This window comes from Halichoerus grypus, chromosome 4 (assembly GCF_964656455.1).
Source record: "Halichoerus grypus chromosome 4, mHalGry1.hap1.1, whole genome shotgun sequence".
Lineage (NCBI taxonomy): Eukaryota > Metazoa > Chordata > Mammalia > Carnivora > Phocidae > Halichoerus > Halichoerus grypus.
Genome location: NC_135715.1, coordinates 126,253,648 through 126,274,501, shown reverse-complemented (window position 1 = coordinate 126,274,501; position 20,854 = coordinate 126,253,648). Strand labels below are relative to the sequence as shown.

At 36.8% G+C, this 20,854-nt stretch overlaps 1 protein-coding gene across 8 annotated transcripts in view; it reads left to right on the top strand.

Annotated features, from left to right (window-relative positions):
* The window catches only part of KCNH7 (potassium voltage-gated channel subfamily H member 7), a 639,535-nt gene that overhangs the window by 425,759 nt on the left and 192,922 nt on the right, over positions 1 to 20,854 (top strand). The gene's annotated exons all lie outside the window — the stretch shown is intronic.

The window sequence follows — 20,854 nt, the reverse complement described above, 5'->3', positions numbered from 1 at the left end:
AGAATCACCTTTCTCATAAATCTCTAACTGCAAAGGGCATGATTGTGCAGCCATGCTTCTCCAGCCCTGTTTAAACAGCCCTTCGGTTTATCTAGCCCATTTTGCTTTGCAAGCCAGCTTGTACATGGAGACCTCCCCAGTCATCCCACTGGATGCTGTGCTTATCATCTTCAAATGAGAAGCATGAAGGGGAACAAGAGAGATTCCAACTCAGCAGATTATTCTTACACAATGAGCTTCTCATCACTGCTTTTCATTTCTCAGGTCAGGTCAGCCTCTTTGTAATACAAATGTTTGAGACATCTCTTTGGATTACTGCAGTTTTCTTAATTGTAAATCAAACCAAATTCTAGTCAGTTAGGATACATGACATTACTCCTGGCATTTGGTATTATATTTCCCCAATAATTGTAAATATGACTCAAATATTAACTTTCAATCAGTCTAGTGACCTAACAAGATATCAACATGTAAAATTAAGTTTGCATCTTGAGAATAAAAAATTTGTATTCGAATATACTTAAAAAAAAAAAAAACCCTAAAAGAGTTGCAGTAAAACAAAAGGCAATTTTCCATGGTTAGAAAGGACAAGCAAGGGATATGACCTGCAATGCCTCTTCTTATAATGAGGCAGAGAAAAAGCACTCACCTCCGAAAAAATGTGCCCCAAATACCTTGGTAATGGGTATAATAAAACAGTGATTCTATTTTTGCTAAGCTGTTATAGTAGTGATTGTTGTATTGTTCAGTCATTCATATATTTCATGCCTTTCTGAAAATAGCTAACCATTGTTGTTTGATTTATTAAAGTCTCTTCCATAGTTATGGTACAAAAAAAGCAATTAGCAAAGTAAGTTATCCAGTATTCTATGCTTGGTTGGGAATTTAAAAAAGCAAAAACAAAATAGGTTTTAAAGTTTAGGTTCATTTTGTCTGTTGACTTCAATCTGTCATAAAGAACCCTATTATTTGAAATCAAAATGGAAGTTCTTCTGCTTGTAGATTAGGAACATATCCAGGAACTTACCAAATTTCAGTTGTCTGAAGCCTCCACCATTACCCATCATGGTCACTCCAAATTCTTTACAATTTTTAATTTGTCCCCTGACTTTAATTGTAGTGATGCAATATCGGAAACATTCCATGACTCTCATTGTGCACAGCCAATAAAAATAATTCTATAATTTTTCAAAAATCCCTGTTAGTCTCACCCTCTCCTTTCTCTATGAGAATATCGCCCAGGCCTCTTGACATCCGGAGATCATTTTTATTTAGGGATCTTAGAGATTTCTCTACCTGCTCCTCAGTGCCCACAGGGGTACTCTGCATGAGGCTGTGCTCTCTGCTTTCTACCCCAAACCAAGCATTCTTCTCACTCTCTGGTGCCATTCTTTTAAAAGAGGTTCTCCAGTGTCATCTCTGATGGTGACCTGGTTGTCTCTTCTCCTAGCACGACCTCTTTCTCTCATCCAAGTCATTCATTGCTCTTCCAGGACACATGATATTCAAGAGGGGACCTCCTTTCTACAGCAACACATGAAGTTCTTGTAATTAAAAATTTTTGAATTGAGTTGCATAAATAAAACTTAAGTGAATTAAATTGATTTGAATGCAATGGATTAGCCTATGATGGCAGGACTGGAATAAGATGCATACCTTGGTGCCAGACCCCTCTTCTATGAAGCCTTTCCTGCTTAGACTCTTATAGTGAGCCCAAGTTTGTTTTTTTGGGGTGATAGCTCCTTCCATGTTTTGGATTTACTGACACCCATTTTTATTTAAAAAATCACTCTTATGAAATATTATATCTTCCTGAAGAATGGGAACTGAGTTTTACTCATTCCTTGTAGGCACTTGGTAAATTTGTGTGTGTGTGTGTGTGTGTGTGTGTGTGTCTGAAAACCAATTTATGCGGTTTCTAAGTGATGGACATTAACAGTGAACCATAAATAGTGTAAACAAGTTAGCACGGTCAGAGGCCAAGAGTTCAGCTTTAACTTAGAAAGACCTTCCTGGCTTTGAGCTATGATGTCTACAACACAAGCCAGGAAAGGTCAGAGAGTTGCATTATCTGAATACTTCCAAGAGAATAGCCTGGAGTATATGTGACCTGAACTCTAGCCAAGCCTGCTTTGAATGAAGGTAGGGAACTACTACATGAAATGATAGCAGCTCTTCATGAGGTTCTTATATATATATATATATATATATATTTCATCCACAGAAAGCATCTTTAACTTTTTCATAAAAAATTATTTAAAAATTATTATCACTATATTTCATAAATAAGAAATCATTGTATGTATGTAAATCTTTCCTTTTTCACAGTTCTATTTGCTAACCTTTCTGGAGGAAAAGTGTTTTTCTCTCTGTGATTAAATCCTCTATCCACTCTCTACCTGTCTTGGCTAGGGTTCCTCATTAGACGACAGCCTCTGTTGCCATTGTAAGCCATGTGGACTTTGGGGAGGGCATACACATGTCTCATATGTGTCCCCTGTGTGCGGGGCGAGCTGAGCAGGGGCAGCTTATCTGCCAGCATCCCTGAACCTGCTCCCCAGCTGTTTTACCGCACCAAGTACAAGAAGCCCTAACGGTTTCTGCGCTGCCACTGATAATATCAGACACTAGGGAGATGAAAGCATCTCCAGGCTGCTCACTGCAACAGAGGAAAACAGGACTTTCATGTTGACACAGCAGAGGAACAGGAAGGGCATCACTGCCTTGGAAATGTGACTACACTAGTTCTTTCCACACACTTCCATCTGCCAAGAAATGCTGCATCTTCCTCTACAGGAAGTAAAGTTGAAGGAGCCCACATTCCACTGAAGCTCTCTATTTCCCAGTTGGGGGTAAAGAGTGGCGGAAGCCCACAAAGGAGCCAAGTGACCAGTTGAGTGTGAGCCTAGTTCACTTAAGTGGTGAGCTTCCTGCTAGGGGAGCGGTGAAGTTCCCCTTCTGGCCCAATTCCCTCTCAGTCAGCACAAGTAAGAAACACCTTGGCTCTCTGCTCGAATAATTTATATGATTCTTAAGGATTCACATAGCCCTCGTAAGCCTCATAAATGACTCCAGGAAAAATCTGACACATATTTTTTCTTCATGCTATGGCTAGATTTCAATAATAAATAGAATTGTTCTGTTACCCAACCAGTCCAAGTGTAGGTGTTTAATAGATGAGCAGGCACAACATAAAATTCATTACCTTGCCACACATAAAAATCTCATAAACCTGAATGAAAACTTAATCTTGGTTTTAGTAGAACTGAAAATAATAATTTGGTAAGATCATACTCATAGAAAGTCTGTTTCCTCAGTGATAGCAAAGGATGCTTATCAAGGGAAGTCGGTCCCACTTTCACATCCTGAAATCACTCTTCTCTTTTCCATTTGTAAATGGGTGTATTCTGACCCTCAGTTCCTATGCCATAAATGAAACAGCATGATCTCCAGGTGCTACGTTCAGAGTCAGCCCACAACAAATGCCTGAAGCAGGCAAAATATTTCAGTTTCTCCTTTCATTGTCAGTGAACCAGGCTTCAGCCCTGGCTTCCTAAGGTCTTAGGTACAGTGCCCTACCTTGTCTGTCATACTTGGGTTACTGAATTGACTTTGAAACACTGGCAGGAACCCAAACCTGAAGATCAGAAGACTTGGTTGTGTCACTAACTGCTTTGTCATATATTAGGCGTGTCCTTAACCTTTGTGAATTGGGAATAATAATACCTACTTTACAGGGGCATGACAAGAGACTTACAATATACACGTGGAAACACACTTGAAAGCTTCAAGTACAAAATAAATATAAATATTTGAATACCTTGAAATAACTTATGTTAAATGGCTGACTCAACAGATATGCCTTTATTAAAAAAGTTATTTTTCAATGCATGTTACATTCCTCTCTCCCCCTTAGCTACTGCCAGCTATTGTTGAGGGGCTCCCTGTTTTCCAAAAAATCACACACAGACATCACTAGAAAGGTTTCTCTTGCTTCTTTGATTTGTGATACTCTTCTATCCAGAGACAAATTATTGCAGCCCAACTTATAGATAATGAATATTCCCAGGGCAGGGTTGCTTAACAACTGAATTTCTTCCTTCTAAGATATAAATAATTAAAAACAGATGCCTTATGAGGGTCAGTTCTCAAAAGAAAGAAAGGCCTTAAAGGGAGAAGGGGTGCAGACTAGGCCCCAGGCAAGAGAGTAAAAACCATGCTCCCCTTTTTGATAATTTTGTGAAAATCTAGCCCACCCTTCTAAAAAATGTTTCTGCCTTTTGTTGTGGTCTGCTCTCAATCTTGATTCCACTTAGTGCTGGTGAACAATCTGAGTCAGCACCAAATAAATCGATGAAAAGGACTGGAGAAGAGACTATCCAATGAGTGGCATGCTTTAGACATGCTATCAGAACACTTTTTGTGGAAAATGACCCGAATCACTGCAGGCACATTTGCCTTGGGTACGTATTACAGCATAGGGACTTGTCTCAATATTCCTTGGAACAAAAGGGCATGGCATCCTAGCGGAAAAATCATAGATTAGGCAGACTTGGAATCATAGCTCAGCCACTTAGGAGCTCTATGACCTTGGGCAGGTCATTAACATGGTTAGGCTCTGTCTCTTCAATTGCAAAATGGAAATAACAATGCCTATGTGGAAAGAACCTAACCCTGGTAATATAAATACATAACGGGGTTTTGTTTTTTCATTTATTTAATGGGGAACTTGCAGAAAATTATAGAAAACAAGCCTTTTAGATAAAATTGTGCTGGGGCGCCTGGGTGTCTCAGGTGTTCAGTGTCTGCCTTCGGCTCAGGTCATGATCCCAGGGTCCTAGGATCAAGCCCCCCATCGGGCTCCCTGCTTCTCAGGAAGTCTGTTTCTCCCTCTGCCCACTCCCTCTGCTTGTGTTCCCTCTCTGGCTGTCTTTCTCTCTGTCAAATAAATAAAATCTTTTAAAATAATAATAAAATTGTGCTACCTTAATAAGGATTAGACAATTCCACTCTGTGAAGAAGAAAATGAAGTATTTTATGTTGATAGTGGGCTTTTGCAGTTTATAAAATACTCTTCCCAGAATCCTTTCTCTTAAGTTAATATAACCCCGTGAGGAAAGGAACAGATTATATTATCTCAGTTTTACAGAAGTAATTAAAATTAGGTTAAGTGCTTTGGCCAAAATTTCAGAAAAACTTGTATGAATGGGGAAGGTAGGTCTAAAACCCAAAGCTCAAGGCTTTTGACTCAAGATCCACCATTCTTTTTGCTATTCGAAGCAGGCTTCCAGAGAAGTTTCCAGAGCAGCAAACTTTGCAACTTCTTCAGTTTCCTTAAAATATGACTCCCCCTTCTCTCTTCCCTACCTGTGGAATTAAAGATATTAATATAATTTTATGTGACCTCCCTTAAGTGAGGGAGCATGAAGACAGAAATTGCAGAAATAGCAGGTAAAGATAAAATGGAAGAATGGTTATTTACTTCTCTAAGAAACAGATTCTATTAAAGAATAGGTTCCATTCCAAGTAGTTCCCTGACTCCCTAAACCTTGGTAAGTTAGAATTGGAAGACATTTCATCTCCTTCCTTCTCGCTATCCCCAAGCCCACAATTTCACAGAATGAGAAAATGAAAGCCAGAGCGATTACATAACTCAGGTAAATTTGCAAAGAAGTTAACGGCACAGAAATTTTTCTTGTCTTTTACTTCAAGAACTCCTAATCCTTAACCACAAATAATGTTAGAGTAAAAAGTTTAACAAACTGTTAGTAAAGTCACAGGGAAAATTCCATGAGAGAATTTAAATTCTTCACATCAATTAAATAAAAAAAAAGTTACTTGGTGTGCAGCCATGATCTCTCTTTATGCAAAAAAAAAAAAAAAAGTTGCTATTAGAAAAATGCACTTTTGCCAAATGCAGACCTCCTTCAAAACTGATGGGTTCAATTTTAAAATCAAACCCAAATTATGTGGTTCTCAAAGTTGTTTATGCATGGCAAAACCCCATTTCCTGCAAGTGAGTCAGCTTCTGAAAGATTGTTCATAATGCTTCAAGCACTGCAAACATAGTTGTTTGGTTTAAATTAATTTTACAGTTCTATGGCTAACTGAGACAGTCCATTGTAAAAATATCTCTGTGAGCTAGGTTTGGAATTTTTTTAACTAAAGTAGTGATTTGGTTTGTTTAAAGTTTGTGTGTGTGTGTTATGTGTATTTATTTATTTTTGTATAATTATTTCTCATGGTTCAACTCACATAAGCATAATCTCCTTCGTTCCAAGGTAAAATATTATATTTATCTTTGTGAATTATTTCACAAATAAATGCTATTGTTTAAAAAAGACAAAAGAGGGGCGCCTGGGTGGCTCAGTCGGTTGGGCGTCTGCCTTCGGCTCAGGTCATGATCCCAGGGTCCTGGGATCTAGCCCCACAGCTCCCTGCTCAGCAGGAAGCTTGCTTCTCCTTCCCCTACTCCCCCTGCTTGTGTTCCCTCTCTCGCCGTGTCTCTCTCTGTCAAATAAATAAATAAAATCTTTTAAAAAATTAAAAAATAAAAAAAGACAAAAGAAAGCATTTGGAAAGGCCACTGGGATGTAGTCAGTGGCATTACATGCAGAAGAAAAAGGACAGATACTAGTGGCCAGAACCTGAAATTTTATTCCCTGAGAAAGTCAGTCTCTTGTAGCTGCTGGTGCTGGGACAAAGTCTGGCCCAAAATGACTATGACGTGCAGGAAGCGTGCCTCTAGGCAAGAGCTGCCTGTCCAGAATGTCACTGAGCACGAGGGTCACTCCACAGGCAGCACAGGACAGTGCCGGGAATTCCAGGCAAGTAGGTGGGCAGTCGGTCCCAGGAAAACCTGTCTACAAATAGCAGAGATCCAGACAACAGACAGAGGTAAAATTGCCCCATGGGAGACTATCTAGCAGAGTAGAGACCGAAGCAAGCTACAAAGACAAGAAACCAAGAGTAGAGTAAATATGGAAGGGAGCCTGGGTTGAGGAATAAGGCAGAAAGCCAGTTATTCTACTTATCTTCAAGGTCAGGAGCACACTAGCAGCAGGTGTGATTTGATCCCGTGTCCCCAAATAGAAGGCTTTACACGCTCTGAAGCCTCCCACGCACGGTCAGATTCCCAGCTCTGGATCCTGAACTAAGCCTGCCCTGCCAAGTGACTTAGCTGGAGAGGCGGAGGCTGGGCTGGACTGTGCAGAGCCATGCCTGGTATGAGCACTATATTTTGCCAATAATTGAAAAATCAAGGAAGTGAAAGCCTCAAATGCCCAACACTTCCACTGGTGTTCAATCTTGCGTGCCAAGGACGGCTCATATGTTATTTACCATTCTTATCTACCTGAGCATTTAACATTCTACCTGAAAAAAATACTTGATCATGAGAAGAGACAAGAGTTAATGTTTTACTTTTGTAAACCAAGCCTTGGAATACCGTCCAGAGGAAAGAACATGGAACTTAGTCTCCAGAGGGCAGGCTTCAGGTCATGGACCTGCCAGCCCTGGCTACAGTTTCACAACCACCGCCCAGATTGGTTTTCGTCATGTGCATGCTGGCAGGATGAGTTTGCAGGTTCATTTCGGCTCTAGCTTTCCATAGTTTTCTTCCAACACTCTAAGGGATAAGCACCACTAAAGTATCCAGGGGTTTTTCTTCTAGACAGTTCACATGGCATTCGTACCCTGAACAGAAGAGCTTAAAGGAGAAACAAACTACTCTGCCTTCAGAGTAATGTAGTAATGACTTCTGAAAGTCATTACAATCTAATAAGCAAATAGCTTACATTTCAAGTACATTCATACAACTGTATTAAGAGACCATAATAGGGCGCCTGGGTGGCTCAGTTGGTTAAGCGACTGCCTTCGGCTCAGGTCATGATCCTGGAGTCCCTGGATCGAGTCCCGCATCAGGCTCCCTGCCGAGCAGGGAGCCTGCTTCTCCCTCTGACCCTCCCCCCTCTCACGTGCTCTCTCTCTCTCATTCTCTCTGTCTCAAATAAATAAATAAAATCTTTAAAAAAAAAAAAAAGAGACCATAATAAAGGAACATTACAGTTCTATTAAGCCAATTCTCTAACACATATATGATTGAGTTTTTGTTCCTCTACTTTTGTTTTACAAGGAGCAGAAATTAAGACTTAAAAACAAACAAAAAACAAAACAAAAAAAACTATGCTACAGTTAAAAAAACACCATGAAAGCTCTGAAATAATGAGTTGAGACAGGCTCTCCTGTCAACTTGAAGAATGACTAATGAAAATTCGGAACTACGGCCCATGCTCTCTCAAGCAGCCACATTTTTATTGTATTAAACATTCACTTTCATTAATCTTTAGTGTATGTAGTTTGTAATATCCAATAAAAATATAAATATTCATGCCACAGAGATAAAAAAATACACCTGTCTTTTGAGACTTGTTCAATGGATAGTCAGTAAATTATGTGATTAAAGGTAATTAAATACCAATATTTAAGAACACCTTCAAATTCTTAAAAGCATTTACCTGCTTTAAGAGTGAGAAGTTTATGATAATTTGAGTAAGTTAAAAATTATGATTCACAAATATGCTTATTCTGCTCTTTTTATACCACATTCATAATTTATATAACAACCCATCTTCACAGACATTTGTTCCAGTGAATATATAGAGCACTGTCCTTGCATATGTATTAAACTAGGATACAAATATCTCTCTACATTTTCCTTAAAAAGTTGAAACATAGAAGTTGCCTGCCAGTTAAATAGATAGCAATATTTCTATAAAACAGTTAAGTAATCCTATTTAGCATGATCACATGTTGAATAGTTTTTCCAAAGTGGGACCCAGAATAATTTTGCTAATCTTAATTTAGATTTACACAATGCAAACCAAAAAAATAAAAAGTAACAGAAAATATTTTATTTATCTAGTGGGCTGAAGTAAATAATCTCATTTACACATATATTAAAGTAATAAACATTTTACAACATTTCTGGGACCATATAGTCAGTAAATGAAATTTTGGTAAATTCCCAAGCAACGTAATTATAGAGCTTTGCTACTTTCTAAGGTATTCAACTGAAATGTCTGCACTGAGTTTTTCCTGTATTTAACTACATTATTAACAGTGCCTTCATGAAACTGAAGTTTTCATTCATTCTGGTATGTATTTCCTCAGGAAATGTTTATTTAGGTCCCCTTTTTCAAGGACGGGGGACTACATATTGACCCAATAAAGAGAAATGAGCTATTATTCCTACCCATGAGGGTGTCTCACCTGGTCATGGCAGGATGTCAGAATTCCTCTGTCCTCCATCACAATAGACCTTTGACCTTTCTGTATATGATACCATTTATACTTAATTTAAGTAATTTTCGCCCTACCATTTCACAGCATTTCTTGAAGGGATTAGTTTCAGGGTATATTGAGATCTAATCTGAAAATTTTTAGGCTATATTTGTTTTTTCTTGACAATTATTTTCAGAACATTAAGTGATGGCCCATTTTTATTTTTTTATTTTTTTTTTTAAATTTTTTATTGTTATGTTAATCCCCATACATTACATCATTAGTTTTAGATATAGTGTTCCATGATTCATTGTTTGTGCATAACACCCAGTGCTCCATGCAGAACGTGCCCTCCTCAATACCCATCACCAGGCTAACCCATCCTCCCACCCCCCTCCCCTCTAGAACCCTCAGTTTGTTTTTCAGAGTCCATCGTCTCTCATGGTTCTTCTCCCCCTCCGATTCCCCCCCTTCATTCTTCCCCTCCTGCTACATTCTTCTTCTTCTTTTTTTCTTTCTTAACATATATTGCATTATTTATTTCAGAGGTACAGATCTCAGATTCAACAGTCCTGCATAATTCACAGCGCTTACCAGAACACATACCCTCCCCAGTGTCCATCACCCAGTCACCCCATCCCTCCCACCCCACCCCCCACTCCAGCAACCCTCAGTTTGTTTCCTGAGATTAAGAATTCCTCATATCAGTGAGGTCATATGATACATGTCTTTCTCTGTTTGACTTATTTCGCTCAGCATAATACCCTCCAGTTCCATCCACGTCGTTGCAAATGGCAAGATCTCATTCCTTTTGATGGCTGCATAATATTCCATTGTGTATATATACCACATCTTCTTTATCCATTCATCTGTTGATGGACATCTTGGCTCTTTCCACAGTTTGGCTATTGTGGACATTGCTGCTATAAACATCGGGGTGCACGTAGCCTTTCGGGTCCCTACTTTTGTATCTTTGGGGTAAATACCCAGTAGTGCAATTGCTGGATCATATGGTAGCTCTATTTTCAACTTTTTGAGGAACCTCCATACTGTTTTCCAGAGTGGCTGCACCAGCTTGCATTCCCACCAACAGTGATGGCCCATTTTTAAATTATAGCTGTATTTATTCCATATGTACAATATCTGAGAAAAACTATAAAGATACTTTAAGAAGCCAAAAAAGATATTTTTTTAAAAAAGCATTTTCTATGCTATTTGAGCTCCATTTACATTTGATTCTCTTTACAATAATTTTCATTAAAATCCCTAAAAAATTATATTTCTCTCACTACTTTCTCACTAGAATTCTTTCTTTTATGTATTTCTCATATATCTTTAGATTTTCCTCTTATTTCTACTCTACCTAAGCTCTAACTTCATTCTTTGATCCACAGAATCTGTAAAACATTGAATGTGCTCATCATGCAACCCAATAATAAATTTTGAACAAAGAAAAAATGCTTATTAAAATGCCACTTACCTTTGCTTCATTATACTTTTTCCGTTATTTACCTAACTAGAAATGGAAATTACACAAAGTATTTAACTTAACATCTTAAAAGTTTTAGAATAATGACTCAATGTTTCATACATGTATTTGTGTTATCCAAATCATTCTTTTTTTTATTTGAAAATTATTTGAGATAGTTCAGGCCCTATCATAGCCAGTGAATAAAATAGTAAAAAATATCCTATAAAGCTTTTATTCTAGAGAAAAGAGATCAGCGATAACAATAAATAAGCAATAAATAAATAAGGAGTTCATTGCCATTAAACCAGGCTTACAAGAAATGTTAAAGGGACTTTCTAAAACTGAAAAGAGAGGGTGCTAATTAGTATTAAGAAAACATATAAAAGAATAAACCTTACTGAAAAGGTAAATATATAGTAAAGGTAGTGAATTAATCACTTAAAATGTTAGTGTGAAGGTTAAAACACATAAGTAGTAAAAGAACTAGGATTACAGGGGCACCTGGGTGGCTCAGTCAGTTAAGCATCTGCCTTCAGCTCAGTTCATGATCTCAGGGTCCTGGGTCAAGCCCGATGTAGGGCTCCCTGCTCAGTGGGGAGTCTGCTTGTTCCTCTCCCTTTACTCTCCCCACCCCTGCTCCTGATCTCTCACTCTCTTTCCCAAATAAATAAATAAAATCTTTAAAAAAAAAAAAGAACTATGATTACAATATTAGTTATGGAACATAAAATAAATTATAACATCAAAAACATAAAATGGGCTGAAAATAAAAATGTTGAGCTTTAGAATGGGATCAAACTTAAGTTGTTATCAACTTAAAATAGACTGTTATAGATATAAGTTGTTACATGTAAACCTTATGGCTACCACAAAACAAAAACCTATAGCAAATACACACAAGATAAAGAGAAAAGAATATAAATATACCACTAAAGAAAGTCACCAAACCACAAAGTAAGAGAGCAGGAGAAAAAGAAATGAATAGATAGGAACTTCAAAAACAGCCAGTAAGCATTTAACAAAATAGCAATAAGTACACACCTATCAATATTTACTTAAAAAGTAAAAGGACTAAATTCTCCAATCAAAAGGCAAAGTAGCTGAATAGATAAAAAAACAAGACCTATCTATATACTGCCCACAAAAGACACACTTTAGATGTAAAGACATATACAGTCTGAAAATGAAGGATGGAAAAAGATAATCCATTCCATGAAAATGGAAACCAAAGAACGCTGGATTAGCTATACTAATATCAGACAAAATAGACTTTAAAACAAAGGTTGTAATAAGAGATGAAAGTAGGTATAATGATAAAGGGGTCATGCCTGTTACATAACGATAAAAGGGTCATGCCAACAAGAGTATATAACATTTGAAAATATTTATGCATCCAACATAGAAGCACCTAAATATATAAGAAAATATTAATAGACCTAAAGGGAGAAATAGCAATACAATAATACTAGAGGATTTTAACCCTACTTATATCAATGGATATATCAAGACAGAAAATCAATGAGGAAACATTGGCCTTAAATGACACATTAGGCCAGCTGGATTTAACAGATATGTACAGAACATTCCATCCAAAAGCAACAGAATACACATTCTCTCAAGTGCACATGGAACATTTTCTAGGATAGATCCTATGTTAAGTCATAAAATCAATCTTAGTAAATTTAAGAAGATTGAAATATCAAGTAGCTTTTCTCACCACAAGGCTAGAAAATAATTACCTGAAGAAAACTAGAAAATTCACAAATATGCAGAGGATAAACAACATGCTACTAAAACAAACAAACAACAAAACCAAAGAGTCAAAGAAGAAATCAAAAGAAAAATTTAAAAATACCTTGAGAAAACAAAAATGGAAATATAACATGGCAAAATCTGTGGGATGCAGCAAAAGCAGTTCTGAGAAGGAAATTCATAGCAATAAATGCTGACCTCAAGAAACAAGAAAAGTCTCAAAGAAATGACCTAACTTTACACCTCAAGGAGCTAGAAAAAGAACAATTAAAGCCCAATGTTAGTAGAAGGAAGGAATAACAAAGATTAGAGCAGAAGTAGATGAAATAGAGACTAAAACGATAATAGAGAAGATTGATGAAACTAAGAGCTGGTCCTTTGAAAAAATGAACAGAATTAACAAACTTTTAGCTGGACTCACCAAGAAAAAAGAGAAGGCTCAAATAAATGAAATCAGAAATGAAAGACCAGGTGTTACAGCTGACACCACAGAAATACAAAGAGTCAAAAACACTACTATGAACAATTATATACCAACAAATTGGACAACCTAAAAGAAATGAACAAATTCCTAGAAACATAAGATATTCCAAGACTGAATCAGGAAAAAATAGAAAATCGGAACAAAACAATTACTAGTAAGGGGATTGAATCAGTAATCAAAACCCTCCCCAAAACAACAACAACAAAAAAGTCCAGGACCAGATGGTTTCACTACTGAATTCTACCAAACATTCAAAGGAGAGAAGTAATACCAATCCTCAAACTCTTCCAAAAAAATTGAAGAGAGAACTCTTCCAAATTCACTTTATGAGGCCAGCACTATCTTGACACCAAAACCGTATAAGCATACCACAGGAAAAGAAAATTAGGCCAGTATCGCTAATGAACATAGGTGCAACAACCCTTAAATAATATTAGTAAACAGAATTCAACAATACATTAAAAGTATCATAGACCATGATTTTAGGAACAAGAGGATGGCTCAGTTTCCACAAATCAATCAACGTGATATACCACATTAACAAAATGAAGAGTAAAATTCATATGATCATCTCAATAGACACAGAAAAAAGCATTTGACAAAATCCAACACGCATTTTTGATAAAAACTTTCAACAAAGTGGGTATAGATGGTATGTACCTCAACATAATAAAGGCCATATGACAAGCCCATAGCTACCATCATACTTAATGGTGAAAAGCTGAAAACCTTTACTCTAAGATCCGAAACAAGACAAGGATGTCCACTCTCATGACTCCTATTCAACATAGTATTGGAAGTCCTAGCCAGAGCAATTAGTCAAGAAAAAGAAAAAAGTCATCTAAATTGGAAATGAAGAAATAAAACTGTCACTGTTTGCAGATGACATTTTATATATATATATATAAAATCCTAAAAACTCCATCAAAAAACCATTGAGACAAACAAGTTCAATCAAGTTGCAGGGTACAAAATCAATACACAAAGATATGTTGCATATACACTAACAAACTATCAGAAATAGAAATAAAGAAAACCATCTCATTTATAATTGCATCAAAAAGAATAAAATACCAGGAATAAATTTAACTAAGAAGGTGAAAGATGTGTATATTGCAAACTAGAAGACATTCATGAAAGAAACTGAAGACACAGACAAATGGAAAGATATTCCATGCTCATGGACTGAAAGATCCAGTATTGTTAAAATGTCCTTATTATGGGGGCACCTGAGTGGCTCAGTCGTTAAGCCTCTGCCTTCGGCTCAGGTCATGATCTCAGGGTCCTGGGATCGAGCCCCACATCGGGCTTCCTGCTCCGCGGGCAGCCTGCTTCTCCCTCTCCCACTCCCTCTGCTTGTGTTCCCTCTTTCACTGTGTCTCTCTCTGTCAAATAAATAAATAAAATCTTTAAAAAAAAAAAGTCCTTATTATGCAAAGCAATCTACAGATTCAATGCAATCTCTATCAGAATTTCAACAGCATTTTTCAAAGACATAGGGCAAACCCTAAAATCTGTATGGAACCACAAAATACCCTGAATAGCCAAAGCCATCTTGAGAAAGAACAAAGATGAGGCATCATATTCTCTAGTGCCAAATTATTTTACAAAACTATAGTAATTAAAACAGAATGATAATGGAGTAAGAACAGATACAAAGATCAACGGAACAGAATAAGGGGCTCAGGAATAAACCCATGCATTTATGGTCAATTAATTTACAACAGAGGAGCCAAGAACATACAATGGGGAAAGGACAGTCTCTTCATTAAGTGGTAGAGGGAAAACTGGAGACCCACATGCCAAATAATGAGACTCAAACACTATCTTACACCATACACAAAAATTAACTCAAAATGGATTAAAGACTTGAATGTAAGACCTGAAACCATAAAACTCCTAGAAGAAAACAGGCAGTGGATTCCCTGGCATAGATCTTGATGATGATTTTTAAATCTGATACCAAAAGCAAAAGTAACAACAGTAAAAATAAATAAGTGGGATTACATCGTACTAAAAAGCTTCTGCACAACAAAGGAAACCATCAACAAAATGAAAAGTCAATCTATGAATGGGAGACAATATTTGCAAATCATATTTCCAATAAGGGGCTAATATCCAAAAGATATAAAAAAACTCCTACAGCTCAACAATGAAGAAACAATCCAATTAAAATAAGCAGAAGATCTGAATAGAAATTGTTCCAAAGAAGACATACATATAACTAACAGGTACATAAAAAGATACTCCACATCATTAATCATCAGAGATGCAAATCAAAACCACAATGAGATGTAACCTGCACATGTCAGAATGTCTATTATCAAAAAGACAGGAAATAACAAATGTTGATGGGATGTGGAGAAAAGTGAACTCTTCTGCATGCACTGTTGGTGAGAATGTTAGTTGGTGCAGCCACTATGGAAAACAGCAGGGAAATTCCTCAAAAAATTAAAAATAGAGCTACCCTATAATCCAGTAATTCCACTCCTGTGCATTTATCCAAAGAAAATTAAAACAATAACATGAAAAGATATGTGCACCTCATGTTCAGCAGCACTATTTACAATATGGAACATGGAAACAAGCTAAGTGTCCATTGATGGATGAATGAATAAAGAAATTATGGAATATATACACAATGGAATATTATTCAGCCATAAAAAAAGAATGAAATCTTTCCACTTATGACAACATGGATGGACCTCAAGGGCATTATTCTAAGTAAAACAAGTCAGACAAAGAAAGTCAAATACTGTCTGATCTCTCTTATATGTGGAATCTGAAAAAAAAGGCTCACAGATATTAAATAAAAATACAAAAATAAATAAAAAGAATTTATATTACAGATGTATGACATAACTTTATTGAAGGCAATGGGGGTAAAATTTACCCAAGTAACTTAAGAAATTCGTGGAAACTATAAGAATAAGGAGTAAAGGAACAATACATAAGCACTGTACTAACTACTTTAAAAAGTTGTTTCCCGTAGAAGTACAGGTTAACAATTCTTATACAACTATACATGTATACTGGGATTGAGCAAATAAGCAAATAGATAATGGATAGTGGTAAAAAAGAATAAATAAAATTTTAAAGAGAGGGAGACAAACCATAAGAGACTCTTAATCTCAGGAAACAAACTGAGGGTTGCTGGAGTGGTGGGGGGTGGGAGGGATGGGGTGGCTGGGTGATAGACATTGGGGAGGGTATGTGCTATGGTGAGCGCTGTGAATTGTGTAAGACTGATGAATCACAGACCTGTACCCCTGAAACAAATAATATATTATATGTTAATAAAAAGAAAAAAATAATAATGGGTTTGGAGACAAAAGGAAAAACTAGTGAAAAAAATTTTTTTAATGAAATAGACATTAGTAGGGGAGCCTGGGTGGCTCAGTCAGTTAAATGTCTGCCTCTGGCTCAGGTCATGATCCAGGGACTGGGATCGAGCCCCATGTCTGGCTTCCTGTTCAGCGGGAAGCCTGCTTCTCCCTCTCCTCCTCGATTGTGCTCTCTCTCTCTCTATCTCTCTCTCAAATAAGAAAAAATGAAATCTTAAAAAAAAATTACACCATTGACATGTCATCAATAAACTATACCTTTCGAATGCCTGAACCCTTGTAGCATCCTCATCCAGCTGATAAATCCTGCTCATCTTTTGGGACAAAGCTCCCCAAAACTATTTGAAAAATAATGGCACTTCTGTTACTTACCTACCTGGTAGAATTGTCTCACTTTCCCTTTGGGTACCTTGTGTTCAGTGCATAATTCTCTTAGAGTTGGTGAAACAAAAATATTACACTTTGTTGTATACAGATTTGATCTCTCCCTGACCCTCACCTTTGCTCATCAGAGTGAAAGCCCCACAAAGGCAGTTACTCTGTCTTATTTGTCTTTGCAGCTTCAAGCAAAGAATCTGGTCTTTATTAGATACTTAGTAAGTGTCAGCTTAAATGAATAATGAACTAATGTTGTTTACATAATGTGGTAAATTATTTTCTCTTCCTTGTACTTAATGATCATATTTTTAAGCCAACCAGTCCAATTTAGGCAGGTAGTTTGTGTCAATAGGGTAGGCCATATGGAACTGAGTTTGCAAGGAAGCCTCATTCTAATCTAATGAACTGCAAATGATGATGAATCCTTCATTGAGCACCTGCAAGTCCCCAAATATTATGATCTGCCTAAATAAAATTGGACTAGAACAAAGTAACCATGCTTTATACAAAAATAGATTTAGAAAAGACATTAAACCCAGGTAAGTGTCCTAGCTATGAGGCTGGCAAACTGCATGAAAAATGATGGAAAAGAAAAACATAGAATGACAAACACAAGGTGCTTGTTTCAGAGGACAGTTTTGGTGCTAGTAGACTCCCCAGAAGGCAGTGACCTCTTGGATTGAATTCTTTCAAAGACTTTCAGGTCTCCATTCTGAGCATTAACATGGCAGTGCAAGGTTCCCAGAAAAATTAAAATGACTTGTAAATGTCTTAAAGCAATAAATGATAAGCTAATATTTAAGTATTTAATACCCAGCACTTTTATAACCATTATTTTATTTATCCCCACAAAAACCCTTTATTATCCCATGCTTTATGAATGAGGAAACAAAGGTACAAAAGGCTCAGTAATTTGGCCAACGTCACATACCTCAGAATGAAGAAGCTAATATTTGAATCAGATGTCAGGGCATTCCAAACCACTCTCCTGGTCCCAAACTTAAAAGATTACAGGAAAACTCTTCAGATGATGAAATTTTGTAAATACAGTTTTACATCCCTTGTAATGATGTTGGGAGACCAAGCACTGACTTCCGATTTCCAATGTCCTAATATGTTTAAAGTCATGGAAATGGACGTACATCTCCACTGTACACCATCATTGTACACCACAAGTGTATCTAATGGGACATGTTGAGATCTCATACAGCAACATAACACTGACTTATTCCTTTCCCACCTTATTTTGCCATTCAGTAAAAATTGTAAGCCTTTGGTGCTTATCAAGATCGTTCTGTACGCTACTAATTTTTCCTAACATTTATATGTAAAGCATTATTATACCCTAGCAGGGGGATATACTAAATAATGAAAATCTATTGAAATAGCCTATGTTGTCTAACTTATGTAAATGGAAATATTTCCTAGGGCTAGTGAGTTTTTGGTCTTTTTCAAACAAAGTAATTTATTTGCACATGTTACTTAAACAACTGATGATCAGGAAAGAAATATATTACTCTAGTCTAAGCATTGTGTAGGAAAAAAAATACCATGGCAACTGAAGGAGGCTGAAAATCATTACTCATTCCTAGGGGCAATATTTAGATATGGGCAGCAGGAATTATGCCAGCCTAGCAGATGGGCATATTGAAGCCCTTACTTATTGGTATGAAATATTAATAGTGAGGGCATGATTCCAGGCTGAGAACATAAAAACAAATTACTTTGGAGGTTAAGGGGATATGCCATCACTAATCCATTGCTGAGCTGAATTAGCCTTCAGAAACAAAAAATGGCTCCAAATCACATGTCTAACTTAATGCTAAACTTATTTTAACCAGGTGGGATTTGGAGAAACTATAGAAAGCTATTATGAATTTTCTAAGCTTATGAAATATGGGACAAAAAGTTTGATGCAAAAGATATATTGATCTAAGGGAGCTAAAAATGAACAGAATGAGGATCTACCCTTTAATGAACCTCAGAAGTAGAATCATGTTGTAATTTTACAGATGCAAAAATATTGTGTTGTACTTCCTTAATCCTAAACCAATAATCCTTCTCATCCTTCATGTTACAAAGAATTAGTGGTCAAGGTCACTCATAAAAATAACAAGGGAAATAACCTGTATAGATGTCTCTTTAAATTTACCGCAAGAGGTCTTCCCAAGGTTTTCTAAGAAAGAAAAGCAGAACAGATCAATTGTATAGAAATTTTAGGGGTTGGTGAATTCTCTTTCACCTCTCTGGACCTCAATTTCCTCAGGAGTACATGGCTTGCTTTATGTTGGCAGAGTTAAGAAAATTCATTGAGAAGAATTCTGCAAATATAACACTCTCAAGGTCTGTGCTAATGCTTTTAACTGGGACTCAGTACCTGTGAAATTTCTGCCTTATTCCTCAACCTTGGTCATGTCATTTAAACTCTCTAGTTCATATCTGTAAATTAGGTAGAAAAAATGCAGGTCTTAACCATGTTACACAGAGATTCTGTAATGACAGATTAGAAAAAAAGGAAAGATAGAAATGTAGATGGAAAACAGGATCAAGGAAGCAACATATATGTGGTAATAATTGTTTTTGAATGAATTATATGTGGGGAGGATATAGAAGAGAAAAATAGGTTTTAAGTTTTGGAAGAATAATTTTGAATTTCACTAGTTTATTACTATTAGAGAATGAGTGCCCAATGAAAGCTTTATTTTAGATACATTTTAAGCCTCTTATAAAGAATAGCTGTGAGTTTTATTGGAAAAATATATGTCTTAAATAATCCCACAATAAATCAGGCACAAGAGAATGTTAAGGGAAAAAGGAACTATTTTGTAAATTGACAGATTATTAGATTCAGACACTGTCTATAACCATAAGGAGACAATACCATGAAGTCACTTCTTACTATTGAAAAGGATCTTACTTGCAAAACTCTAATTTATATGCTTTCGTCCAACAGTCAACATGTTGGGTTAGTTTTTTCAGTCTGCACTTTATAAACTTTGAACTCAATTTCCACTTCATTATTTTAAAGAATAGTAGATAGTTAAATCTGGAAATTCAAGGACATAACACAAGAAGTCATTGAATTGTTGCAAGGGCATTCTTTGATAGATTTCATCCTAGATGTATTATCGGCTATAAAAAGCATAATGGTGTTCTAGGCCATGCAAATAAAACCACCACTGAAGTAGGGGTGTGTGCGTGTGTGCGTGCGTGTGTGTGTGTGCATGCGTGCGCACGCGTGCTTGTGCGTGTGTCCATGCACACACAAATTTACATATTGTGTTAATCAAGAAATAGGGTAAAAAATGGAGTAATTCACATGTAAATGTCCACATACCGTAGAACTCTAATCAATTGTTGCCTACTAAATAGTACAGTTTATATATTCAGCACTTTCATGTTAGTCATTATATGATCCCATGCTGAACACCACCCACCAGGGACTTAGTATTAGCTGAGTTCTCAGATGAAGAAAGCAAGTTTCCTCAGATAATAGGCGGCAAAGATCAAACTCAAACCCTTGGCTGGTGTCCCTGCCTGGGAAATGCTTGTTACTGCACATTTAAACTCAGTGAATATGCCATCTTTCATTTAGTGGCGAAAATAGTTACCCTATGGAAAGTGACCTTGTGTTTCTTAGTCATAAAAGTGACAGTTTGAAGAAAGACCAAAACCTACTCTTATCCTCAACTGTTAGCAATAGCAGTAGGATCTCCACAAGGGCAAGCATTATTCCCTACTGCCATGGTCATACCAGGCTATTTGGCATTAAGTGTGAATACCCAAGTTGAAGATAGATTCTAGAAGAGCTGAGTTCATGCTAGAACATTTAAATCAGACTTTCCCAAGGGGCCATGAACAGCAACATGGACAAGACAAAGAAAGGAACATAGACATTAAAAAGACAGTTTGCAAGATCCCAATACATTTGGGATTCCTAAGCAGCTGCCTCTCTTTGGTAGAGGCTACCCTTCTCTGACCACCTGGCAACACTCTGAACTTCCTCAAAGCCTAACCTAAGTGAGCAGGGCCCAGAGAGAGACAAGTCCACCTCCCATGTTCCAATACCTGAGCTAAGGACTGACCTTTTTTCCTTGGGTAGCTAAAACTCCACTCGCTTATCCTTTGTCTACTCATCCCAAA